This window comes from Pan troglodytes, chromosome 6, assembly GCF_028858775.2.
Source record: "Pan troglodytes isolate AG18354 chromosome 6, NHGRI_mPanTro3-v2.0_pri, whole genome shotgun sequence".
NCBI classification, from domain to species: Eukaryota; Metazoa; Chordata; class Mammalia; order Primates; family Hominidae; genus Pan; species Pan troglodytes.
Window position 1 is genome coordinate 73,743,331 of NC_072404.2, and position 13,137 is coordinate 73,756,467.

General features: G+C 42.2%; 1 long non-coding RNA gene across 1 annotated transcript in view; it reads right to left on the reverse strand.

Moving 5' to 3' along the window:
• Window positions 1–2,555: 2,555 nt before the first annotated feature.
• LOC107976145 (uncharacterized) overlaps window positions 2,556–13,137 on the reverse strand; it is a 34,328-nt gene continuing 23,746 nt past the window's right edge. The window contains exon 4 of the long non-coding RNA XR_001719817.3: window positions 2,556–3,641. This is a non-coding gene — a long non-coding RNA (uncharacterized LOC107976145). The remainder of the gene's footprint in view (window positions 3,642–13,137) is intronic.

Consider the following 13,137-nt stretch of genomic DNA (forward strand, 5'->3'; position numbering starts at 1 on the left):
AATAAGTTTACAAATCTTCCACTAAGTTCCTCCGAACATCTTATATGCACCCTTCTAAGCCTCGCAAATGTTTCTCCCACCTTTTTAGACTTTCCAAGGTTCATTCTTCCTTTTTAATGGTCAGGAGTTTGAGACCAGCCTGGCCACCATGGTGAAACCCCACCTCTACTAAAAATGCAAAAAAATTAGCTGGAGGTAGTGGCAGGCACCTGTAATCCCAGCTACTCAGGAGGCTGAGGCAGGAGAATCCCTTGAACCCGGGAGGCAGAGGTTGCAGTGAGCAAAGATTGCACCACTGCACTCCAGCCTGGGCAACAAGAGCGAAACTCTGTCTCAAAAATAAATAAATAAATAAATAAGGATAATTTTAAGATTATTGTTTTAAAGAATAAATGTTGATATTCTTAAAAGTGGCAAAAGCAAGATAATTGCATATTTATGGTAACAAAAGTTTAAACAACAAAGAAAAAAGCAAATGATTTCCAAAATATCTATAACGAATCAGTAAATAAAGGTAATCAGAAATTTAACTTACTTAAGGCTGGGCCCGGTGGCTTGTGCCTGTAATCCCAGGACTTTGGGAGGCCAGGGTGGGTGGATCACTTGAGGTCTAAAAAATTCAAAAAATTAGCCAGGTGTGGTGGAACATGCCTGTGGTCCCAGCTACTCGGGAGACTGAGGCAAGAGAATCACTTGAATCCAGGAGATAGAGGTTGCAGTGAGCCGAGATCGCGTCATTGCATTCCAGCCTGGGCAACAGGGTGAGACTCCTCCGTCTCAAAGAATAAATATAAAAATAAATAAAAGAACTAAAAGTAACTCTCAAGGGATGAGTATGTAGCGGTGAAGATGAAACAAGAAAGGCATAATTATTAAAGCTGGGTAATGGGCACATGGGTTTTTTTGTTTTGTTTGGCCTGTTTGTTTTGTTTTTATTTGGCTTTTCTCTTTACCATAGCAAAACAATACATGGGGGTTTATTACACTTTTCTGCTCACTTAGTGTATATGCATTTGAAGTTTTTTAGTATAAAATAAATTTAAAAAAAAATTCACGCTGGTAATCCCAGCACTTGGGGAGGCCAAGGCAGGTGGATCTCCTGAACTCAGGAGTTCAAGACCAGCCTGGGCAACATGATGAAACCAGGCTCTGCCAAAAATACAAAAAATTAGCCCGGCATGGTGGTGGGCACCTGTAATCCCAGCTATCCAGGAGGCTGAGAAAGGAGAATTACTTGAACCCAGGAGGCAGAGGTTGCAGTGAGCCGAGAAAGTGTGACTACACTCTGGCCTGGGTGACAGAGCGAGACTCTGTCACAAAAAATAAAAATAAAAATAAATAAAAGAACTAAAAGTAATTCTCAAGTGTTGAGTATGTAGAGGTGGAGATGAAACAAGAAAGGCATAATTATTGAAGCTGGGTGATGGGTACCTGGGATTTTTTGTATTTTTGTGTGTGTTTTGTTTTTATAATACCTTTTCTCTTTACCATAGCAAAATGATACATGGGTGTTTATTACACTCTTCTCTTCACTTTGTGTATATGCATTTGAAGTTTTCTATTACATAGTAAACTTTTTTTTTTTAAAGAAGCAATATTTAGCCAGCCACAGTAACTCACACCTGTAATCCCAGCATTTGGGGAGGCCAAGACAGGTGGATCACCAGAGCTCAGGAGCTCGAGACCAGCCTGGGAAACATGGTGAAACCCTATCTCTACTAAAAATATAAAAATCAGCCAGGCATGGTGGTGGACGCCTGTGGTCCTAGCTACTTGAGAGGCTGAGGAGGGAAGATTGCTTGAGACTGGGAGGTGGAGGTTGCAATGAGCGCAGATCGCACCACTGCACTCCAACATGATTGACAGAGTGAGACCCCATCTCAAAAAAAAAAAAAAAAAAAAAAAAAGCAACATTCTGGCTTACCATATTAGAAAGTCAAAAGATAATATTTAGGGCTGGATGCAGTGGCTCACACCTGTAATCCTAGCACTTTGGGAGGCCGAGACGGACTGATGACCTGAGGTCAGGAGTTCAAGACCAGCCTGGCCAACATGATGAAACCCCATCTATACTGAAAATACAAAAATTAGCTGGGCATGGTGGCAGGTGCTAGAAATCCCAGCTACTCAAAAGGCTGAGGCAGGAGAATCACTTGAAGCCAGGAGGCAAAGGTTGCATTGAGCTGAGATCGTGCCACAGCACTCCAGCCTGGGCGACACAGTGAGACTGTCTCAAAAAGGAAAAACAAAGAAATAGCAATGTAAACATATTATTTAGAAATGTGGAGCTAAATAACAGTGAAAACAGTTAACAGACATCAAAGTGGATGCCTCTGGGATGAGAACTGACTTGGGGAGGGCTGGAGGAGGGAACATCTCTGTATTAGAAGGCGTTGATTTTATTTTATTTTGAAACCTTATGCATGTATAACTTTGATAATATATTCATTTGTGGATTGCCACATTGTTTTCGAGGAAAATACCCATGTGTTCTTACATGAATAATCAGGCATAGACCAATGCTTTGAATATATAAAAATTCTGTTTAGCCATGATAATTTTGGCAGTATGCCATTTATTTCTGTTGCCAAAGGCAGTGATTTAAATTGGAATTCCTGCCTGGGATGAGTAGGGCTAAGAGGTTTGATTGCATATCGTTTCCCCGTCTGTACTCTGGCCCCCAGCAGTTTGTTCTTTATGCAGCAGTGAAGAGTGATCATAAATAAGCTTATCTCACTCTCCAGTTTGAAAGCTACTAAACGTCTTTCATTGCAATTAGAATAAAATTCAAACTCTTCGGCATGGCCTACACACAAGGTCCTAAATAATGTAAATGATTGGACTCGCTCCCAGTTCTCCTGTCACTCTCCTCAATCACCATGCCCCAGCCTCGACAGCCTTCCTTGGCACACCCACAGCTCATTCCTACCTCAAGGCCTTTGACTTGCCATTGCTCATGAGACCGATTGCTTACCATCACTCAGGATCTCATTCAAAACTTCATTCCTGGAAAAGGTCCTTCCCGACCATCAAGCTAGAGGAGCTTGCTGCACCCCTTCTCTGCCCACAGCTATGGATCTCCAAGTGTGGGCTTCAGACCAGAAGCGTCAGTGTTGCCTGCAAGCATTTCATTTTGTGTTGTGTTTTCTCTGGAAATGCAGAGTCTTAGGCCCCACCACAGACCCACTGAAGGAAAAGCTACATTTTAACCAGACCCCAAAGTGATTGTGCTTTAAAAATTTCAGAAGCACTGATCTAGAGTTTCCCCTTCTAATTTTCCTGTGTATCTGTTACAAGGTGTGTCCATTGCTGCAGGTAATCTGGAATGTGTTTACATGTTTATTGTTTCTCTTCCCTAAATAGAATTTAAGGTCCACAAGGGCAGCACCTCGTCTGGCTCGTTCACTTCTGGATCCCCGGCACGTAGCGTCAGTTCACACAGTACATGCTCAATAAGTATTTAGATGAGTGAAAGAATAAATGAATATAATGGAAATTATTTTACGTTCTTTGAAATGTATAACTGAAGGCTGGGTGTCATAGCTCGGCCTGTAATCCCAGCACTTTGGGAGGTCAAGGTGGGGGGATTGCTTGAGTCCAGTACTTCGAGACCAGTCTTGGCACATGAGAAAGCCCCAACTCTACAAAAAATACAAAAAAAAAAAGGATTGTATAATTGTACAATAAAAATTTCATGGCGGCTGGGCGCGGTGGTTCACGCCTGTAATCCTAGCACTTTGGGAGGCCAAGTTGGGCAGATCACAAGGTCAGGAGATTGAGACCATCCTGGCTAACATGGTGAAACCCTGTCTCTACTAAAAAAAATACAAAAAATTAGCCGGGCGTGGTGGCGGGTGCCTGTAGTCCCAGCTACTCTGGAGACTGAGGCAGGAGAATGGCATGAACCCGGGAGGCGGAGCTTGCAGTGAGCTGAGACCGTCCACTGCACTCTAGCCTGGGTGACAGAGCGAGACTCCGTCTCAAAAAAAAAAAAAAAATATTCATGGCTTTCACTTGTTTGTAAAATCGGGGTCATTTTTCTCTCCCAACATCACTGTTATGCAGGGGTTTCATTCTATATCTTGGGCATCGAGTGCCATTAAACTATTGTGGTCCGTGGAGAATCACTTATTTATCCTTGTTTTGGGGCAGTTTGTCTTCAGAACCAAAGTTTAGATTTTGTTTAGAGTGTTTCTCTACTGACTTAACACCATAACTGGTTATTTTTTTTTTAGCATTTAAGAAGCACTCTCGTTCAAGCCAGAGTTAACATTATCTTTAAAGGTTTTGTTATTCACAATGAATGTTAGCTTGTTATTTGTATCAAGTTTTATCAAATCAGTATTAACAATTTAAAAAAGAAAATCAGGTTTTAAAAATATTAAGTCATATCCAAGATTTAAAGTTAAATTGCAAATAAAAACTGATAGGGCATATAATGTATCCGGTTTTTTACTTCTGAGATAGGATTCTAGGAAAGACCTACAGTTTCTGATATCGTCCTGCATTTTTTTTTTGAAGTGGAGTTTTGCTCTTGTTGCCCAGGCTGGAGTGCAGTGGTGCAGTCTCGGCTCACTGCAACCTCTGCCTCCTGGGTTCAAGCGATTCTCCTGCCTCAGCCTCCCAAGTAGCTGGGATTACAGGCACGCACTACCATGTTGGGCTAATTTTTCGTATTTTGAGTAGAGACAAGGGTTTCACCATGTTGGCCAGCCTGGTCTCAAACTCTTGACCACGTGATCTGCTCACCTCGGCCTCCCAAGGTGCTGCGATTACAGGAGTGAGCCACGGGCCCGGTCCTACATTTAAAAAATACATTCCCAGTATATTTCTTAATGCATATCCTGGTGAAATTTGTGAAGAAACAACTTTTCAATCTATATTCTTTGAGTGAATAAATAGCACCCCTTACATCTATGGCTTTCAACTGGTGGCAGTTGTTTCCCAGTGGACGTTTGGCAATGGCTGTGACTGCATTTTTGGTAGTCACACCTGGGGTGGAGGAGTACTGGCAGCATCTAGTTGGGGGAGCCCCGGGGTACTGTTAGTTATGTAATGCACAGAACACCCCACAGCACAAAGAATTATCTAGCCCAAAATGTCAGTAGTCCACTGTTAAGAGACAGTGGACAACTGTCTCCTTCTGCATAGAGAAGCCTCCTTCTGCAAATACTAATGCCATTGGAAAACGAATACTTTGCCCTACCTTCTGGAGAAGAGAATATATAGAAATTGGCAACTGAGAGATTCAGATGGGTATACTGGCACCTTTAGATATGTTCATTTTAGATGATTATTTCTAATCAGAAATCTAGTGACTGGCCTCCCTCTCTTTGGGGCAAATCACTCTCTCAACACAGGACATTTAAGACATTTCACAACTTAGTGGATTTTAGAATTGGATAACGTTCTCAAATAATGATACATTTTTTAAAATAGGGAAATTCAAATATAGGGTTACTGGTTTTCCTTATTTTACAGATGGGGTCGAGGATTTGGTCTTTTGGGTTCCATTTTTGGAAAGGATGGTGTATTAAACCAGCCAAACAGTGTCTTTGGACTTATATTTTATATACTATAGTTATTACTTGGTAAGTATTTATCAATACAAAAATAAGTTTGTTATATTCCGTTTAGTACTTTGTGTCTTTGCCCTGAAGTGTCTTGATGTTAAATAAAAGCATGTGTTATTTATAGAACCACTAGCGTGTACAACATTTTTGTGTTTTGAAAACTTGATTCACCAATATTTTTATTATATTAATGTTGACTTTATGTCAATTACTGTTTAATCATGGAGAGCACTATCTCATGATGTCCAGAAAAACCAGTCCCATTCCAGGAAATTATCACTCCCATCTTCCCTGTAAACATTTTTCCTTATTTTATAGACTCTGTAGCCTTGAAAAATATCATATATTAAGGGGACATTAACAAGAAACCATATTCATAATCCCATCACCTTTATATATCCACTATTTCCACAGTCTTCTGCTTTAAAAAATAATTTGGGGGCTGGGTGCGGTGGCTGATGCCTGTAATCCCAGCACTTTGGGAGGCCGAGGTGGGTGGATCACGTGAGGTTGGGAGTTCGAGACCAGCCTGACCAACATAAAACCCATCTCTACTAAAAATACTGAAAGGGTGGCTTGCCCCTCCACACCTGTGAGTATTTCTCATCAAGTGGGACAAGAGACTGAGAAAAGAAATAAGACACAGAGACAAAGTATAGAGAAAAAAAAGTAGGCCCAGAGGACTGGTGTTCAGCATATGGAGGACCTACACCAGCACCGGTCTCTGAGTTTTCTTAGTATTTATTACTATTTTTACTATTTTAGTGAGAGGAATGTGGCAGGAGAGCAGGGTGATAGTGGAGCGAAGGTCAGCAAGAAAATGTGAGTAAAGGAATCTGTGTCACAAATAAGTTTAAGGGAAGGTACTATGTCTGGATGTGTACGTAGGCCAGATTTATGCTTTTTTCCACCCAAACATCTCAGTGGAGTAAAGAATAACAAAGCAGCATTGCTGCCAACATGTCTCGCCTCCCACCACAGGGCAGTTTTTCTCCTATCTCAGAATCGAACAAATGTACAATCGGGTTTTATACCAAGACATTCCATTCCCAGGGGCAGGCAGGAGACAGAGGCCTTCCTCTTATTTCAACTGCAAGAGGCCTTCCTCTTTTACTAATCCTCCAGAGCACAGACCCTTCGCGGGTGTCGGGCTGGGGGATGGTCAGGTCTTTCCCATCCCATGAGGCCATATTTCAGACTATCACATGGGCAGAAACCTTGGACAATACCGGGCTTTCCAGGGCAGAGGTCCCTGAGGCTTTCCGCAGTGCATTGTGCCCCTGGTTTATTGAGATGGGAGAATGGCGATGACTCTTACCAAGTATACTGCCTGTAAACATTTTGTTAACAAGGCACATCCTGCACAGCCCTAGATCCCTTAAACCTTGATTCCATACAACACATGTTTTTGTGAGCACAAGGTTGGGGCAAAGTTACAGATTAACAGCATATCGGGGCAAAGTTACAGATTAACATCATATCAGGGCAAAGCAATTGTTCAGGGTACAGGTCAAAATGGAGTTTCTTATGTCTTCCTTTTCTACATAGACACAGTAACAGTCTGATCTCTCTTTCTTTTCCCTTCATATCCCCCTTTCCTTTTTGACAAAACCGCCATAGTCATTATGGCCTGTTTTTGTTGGTCGTTGTCTTTTTGGAGCTGTTAGATACACCTGTAGACTAACAACAGACAGAACAGGCATGCAAGGATTAATACAAATTTACAATAGTGGAACTTTTGATAGTTTTAACCCAAGTGACGAGGTTAAGATTTGTGAGGCCATCAACAGCTTTTACAATTGTCTTAGTTTTTGGTACCAAATTTAAATGGGCTTTTGATGCCTTAAAAATTTGTTTTTTTAATTTTGAAATATTTAAAGTAGGATTATTTTTTCTGTTTTGTAGATGGCGTTTAACCATGTCCCATTGATGTTCAGAGTCATTATAGGCTCGGGGTGTAATACAAAAATCTGACGTATTTCAGTCACACTGTAACTGAAAAAGATATTTCAAGCTCATGGAGCCTCTCATTTAAATGACAGTTTGTCTAAGATTATTAATTTGGTTTGCCAATTTTTGATCTATTTGGGTCTGAGAATTGCACAATTTTGAGGAATTCTTTTGCCAATTATTTACATATTTAGCGGTTTGAATAGAGAAGTGTAAAGCAATTCCAGCAGCCGCAGCAGTAGCTGTGACTGCAATAAGACCCATAATCACGTAATTAAAGTAAAAATGAATCTTTTGGATCTAGTTAGAACTTTTTAAAATACTTTTGTTAAAATACGGACAGATGGGGAAGACTCTCATGGTCGGTCTATGGACACAGGGATCCACACGCCCTCTCTTGCCCTCACTAGCAGAATATGGTGCTGCCAATTAAAAGTTGAATCAATGCAAGTAAACAATCTACAATTTTCACAGGTTATAGTTTGGGAATCTGGTTTAATAACTGTGTTTTTTACAACTAGTATATAAGGGGGTTTTACACAACTTTGTAAAGGAATTGTTAAATTGGAATTTAGGTTGATAGTATAATATGGCTTATGACTTTTTGGTTTTATAGCTTGATTTCCAGACCAAATTTTAACGTGGTGCAAAGCCACAGTAAGTTTTTATAATTTTGGATGTTTAGGACTAGTAACAGGACTAACTAACTTTGGTTGAGGTGATGAAATACTCTTTTTACCCCATTTTTATGGATAGGGTGATTTTAACCTTTATAAAACCTGGTCTTGCCTTTTAGTTAAATCACTAATAGAGGCTGGATGAATGGGCCAGATGGATGGGGCCTGTGAACATGAGTGAGTCTGGCCTGTACAATTATAATATAATTGGCCTCGAGGGGCCCAGTTTATAATAGTTTCCAATTTATTGTTTTGTAATACCGCAGCAGTATCAGTCACACATTTTTTCCAAACTAAGACTTTTGGGCCTTTTGATTTTTTGGGAATTTCTTGGGGCAAGGCTTCCCCTTAGGCCTAAATTTTAATGATCTTTGATAAGAAGAGTCCTGTAAATTATTTATCTGTGGCTCGAGTGACATTTCACTTACCATGTGATAAGTAAATCTACTGGTGGCACTGACAGTAGGTACTTCTACCCACCAAATTTGGGTTGTAGGTGTTAAGCATCCTGGTGCCTTTTCTAGGCAAATAGGGGGATAATAATACCCAATGGAAATATTTATTATTATTTCTTTTTTTTTTTTTTTTTGATTGGGCAGGGCAACGATCATCTGTGGGGCCTGGTACCCACGCACTATTATTAACATATTCTTTAATAGGATTATTTATCCATGTGACTGCCCAAATTAAGGACAGGAAAGGCACATAGGCCCAGTAAGTATAATTAGCTGCAGCTGTTTCTGCAGACATGAGGAGACTTACCACCGTTGATACAATTACCAAAGCTGTAACCAGTATATTTTCTAGAGTTTGTATTACCCTTGTTTTTTTAGGCTTTTTTTAGCTAACTGTGTCAGCTTCTTTAGTGGACCCCAGGTCGGCAGCTCCGCTTTTTTGGTAGATGACAGCTTTATCTGTTTTTTTGATATTACCATTTTGTTTACTTGGGGAGTCGATGATGCTTGATTGTGGGTTTTTTGTTTTTGCAGAGGCGCTTTTTTTGCATCTTCGATGGGTTTATTGTAGAACTTTAAATGTCTAGTGGGTATTCAAACAGGAAGCTGATTTTTTTCTGGTGAAACACAAGTAGTCCCAACTACGGAAGGCAGAGGACAAGGGGGGTGAGGCAGGAGGATCACTTTAGCCTAGGAGTTGATGGCTGAAGTGAGTTATGATCGCACCACTGCACTCCAGATTGGGTGACAGAGCCACACCCTATCTCTAAAACTAAAAAATTAAAACATACAAAATCATCTTGTTTGGTCATCTCTTAGAAATGGGTGAATTCCTTTTCGAGATGAAGATTTAATGTTTCCCAGATTTCACCTATTATCTTAGTAAACAAAACAGGGACTTAAAGAGGCAGGAGTTAATACACAGAAATACAGGTACAGTGCCTCTGCCCTGAAAGCACTTAACCCAGCTGGAGAAAAAAGACAAATACATGCAAATTTTCACAACAAAAGATCTGAGTGACAGATATAGTGACCATCTGTCTCAAAGAAAGACACAGCTCATTGCTGAAAGGGTGGCCGAATAGTGTGGACCCTGAAAGACTACAGAACTTCAGAGGAGATCAAATGACTGCAGTGACCACCCCTGTGCAGGCAACAACTTCTACATTTCTCTCTCAATTTGACCCTGGAGCTGCAGATCCATCTTTCCAATCAGCTCAGTAAGTATTTACTGCGTTAAAGAGCTTCTGGAGTGAAAACATGAAGAAGCCATGACTCCTGCAGCCATGTGTTGGGGGAAGCAGAACACTTACCCACTCTCCCTGAGCCTCAGTTTCCTCATCTGTGAAATAGGAATGATAACAGTACTTAACTATCTTATGAGAGGATTAAGAGGGATGAAAATCTTCCCAGAGGCTGCAGCTACCATTTATTGCTTGCTTTCCATGTGCAAGTACATTGAATCCTCAGATTTCACTGACACTGAGATAGCAAATAACGTGTCCACAGTTGCAAAGCTAGTAAATGGCGGAAAAGCTCCTGTTCTTGGCCATCTGCTTCTAGTGTACATGTGATAATGGATGGAAAGTGTCATAATGCCATCTGTCTCACGATAGTTTCTCCATAAATGGCAGTCATTATTAGGGCAGTTCTAGTCAATTTCTACTGCTTGTAGAATGTTTACTCCCCCAAATGTTTACTCTAGACTCAAGAAAGGAGACTCCACAGAGATGACCCTTGCACTAGACCCTGAAGGCTTTTCAATGCAAAAGGGATGGGAGGGACAGACAGCCAGGGCAGGAACAACACAAAGACATGCCCAGAGGAAAGAAAGCTCCCAGAGTTTCAGGAAACAGCTAGAGAGGGGTAGGACATGGGGTGAAAAAGTCATCTGGGACAAGATCGAAAGGGCCCTGACTATCAAGAGGCTGAGTGTGACTTGGTCAATATAGGAGAAAAACCAAGGAAGAGGGGCATGTTCTGGCTGGTGCTGGCAGCGATTCTGGAAGACCCAAGAAAATGGAGGCAGACAGTGAGGAACGCACTGTAACACCCTCTGGGTGAGCAAGAGTAAGGTTATGAAGTTGGCCAGCAGCGGCAGGTATGCCAGTAAGTGTCTAAACAGGTGAAATCCTTCCCGTTATCCTCAGGTAAAGTCAACAGGACCTGTGTAGATTGTGTCGGGGGAGGAGGAGTGAAGGAACAGATAGTCAAGGTTAGGTTGTTTAGAAAAAAATACATTATTTAGGCCGGGCATGGTGGCTTACACCTGTAATGCTAGCACTTTGGGAGGAGGTCAGGAGATCGAGACTATCCTGGCTAACACGGTGAAATCCCGTCTCTACCAAAAATACAAAAACTTAGCCAGGTGTGGTGGTGGATGCCTGTAGTCCCAGCTACTCGGGAGGCTGGGGTAGGAGAATTGTATGAACCTGGGAGGTGGAGCTTGCAGTGAGCCGAGACTGCACCACTGCACTTCAGCCTGGGTGACAGAGCGAGACTCCGTCTCAAAAAAAACACATTATTTAAAATGAAATTTGAGTTTGTAGTACCTTTATACCTCTGAAGACGTTTCTGTCAAAAGTGTGTCTTAAAAAAAAAAGTGTGTCTAGTTTGAGGCCTAATTTGGTCTAGAACTAAAGAAAAAAACCAGCACTAGATTTAATTGCAAGGAGTTATATGAAACCATGGAGTGGATATTATGCTCCAAAAACCAACTGTGGAGTGAGTGAAGACCAGGACAGAACACCATAAAGTGCCTCCATTTAAGAGGCCAGGAGAAGCCAGGCCTCCCCTGGGATTATAGGCACATGCCACCATGCCCAGCCAATTTTTATTTTTTTTTAGTAGAGACGGGGTTTCACCATGTTGGCTAGAATGGTCTCGATCTCCTGACCTCGTGATCCACCTGCCATGGCCTCCCAAAGTGCTGGGGTTACAGGCGTGAGCCACCGCGCCCGGGGTTAACCAAACCTCTTCTTTTTTTTTGAGATGGAGTCTTGCTCTGTTGCCCAGAGTGGAGTGCAGTGGCGTGATCTCGGCTCACTGCAACCTCCGCCTCCAAGGTTCAAGCAATTCTTCTGCCTCAGCCTCCCGAGTAGCTGGGACTACAGGGGTGTGCCACCATGCCTGGCTAAGTTTTTGTATTTTTAGTAGAGACAGGGTTTCACCGTGTTAGCCAGGATGGTCTTGCTCTCCTGACCTTGTGATCCACCCACCTTGGCCTCCCAAAGTGCTGGGATTACAGGCATGAGCCACCGCACCCGGCCACCTCTTTCATTGTCTCTACTTTCTCCCCTTGCTTCTCAACTCCCTGCACCCTAGCTCTTGCCCAAGTGATCACCAAAAGTGTTCTTGCTTCAAGGGCCTGGTGCCTCCACACGGACAAATCCAGCGGTTGCTCCTCGGTCCTACTCCATCTGACACTGCTGATCATTCCCTCCTTAAAACTGCCTGCCCTCAGGGCTTCCATGACACCTTCTCTTTCAATTCTTTTCTGATATTTCCGACTCTCCCTTCTTCATCTCCTTCTGTATTTTCTCTTCTCCCACGAGGCTCTGGCACTCTCATGATGTTGTCTTTCATCCTCTGACCCTCCTACTGACGTCCTCACCCAGGCCTCACAATGTCAGCTACCACTACAAGCTATAACCAAGAAGTCCATGCTTTCTGGAGACAGAGAGAGGAGAAGGACCAGAGAGCAGCAGACCAGAGGTGGGGATGGGCAGTGGGGTGGGTGAGGTGGGGGAAGTGTGCGTGGTTAATGGGTATGAAAAAATAGAAAGAATGAATAAGGTCTAGTATTTGATAATCCAACAGGATTACTATGGTCAGCAATAATTTCATTATACATTTAAAAATAACTATAAAAGTATAACTGGATATGTTTATAAGACAAAGGATAAATGCTTGAGGTGATGGCCACCCCATTTACCCTACTGTGATTATTACACATTGTATGCCTGTATTGTAATATCCCATATACTGGCCAGGCGCAGTGGCTCACGCCTATAATCCCAGCACTTTGGGAGGCTGAGGCGGGCGGATCACTAGGTCAGGAGATCGAGACCATCCTGGCTAACATGGTGAAACCCTGTCTCTACTAAAAATACAAAAAAATTATCTGGGCGTGGTGGTGGGTGCCTGCAGTCCCAGCTATTCGGGAATTTGAGGCAGGAGAATGGCTTGAACCTGGGAGACAGAGGTTGCAATGAGCTGAGATCGCACCACTGCACTCCAGCCTGGGCAACAGAGCAAGACTCCGTCTCAAAATAAAAAAAGGAATATCCCATATACCCAAAATATATACACCTATCATGTACTCAGAAAAATTTAAAAATTAAAAAACAGCCATGTCCTCATGCCATGTGACCTGAGCTTCACACATTTGTGGCCGACTGCCTGCTAGATTTCTCCACCTTGACATCTCTGACATGCCATGACATGCCATCTCAAGAGAGATGGATCATCTTTTCAGCAAAT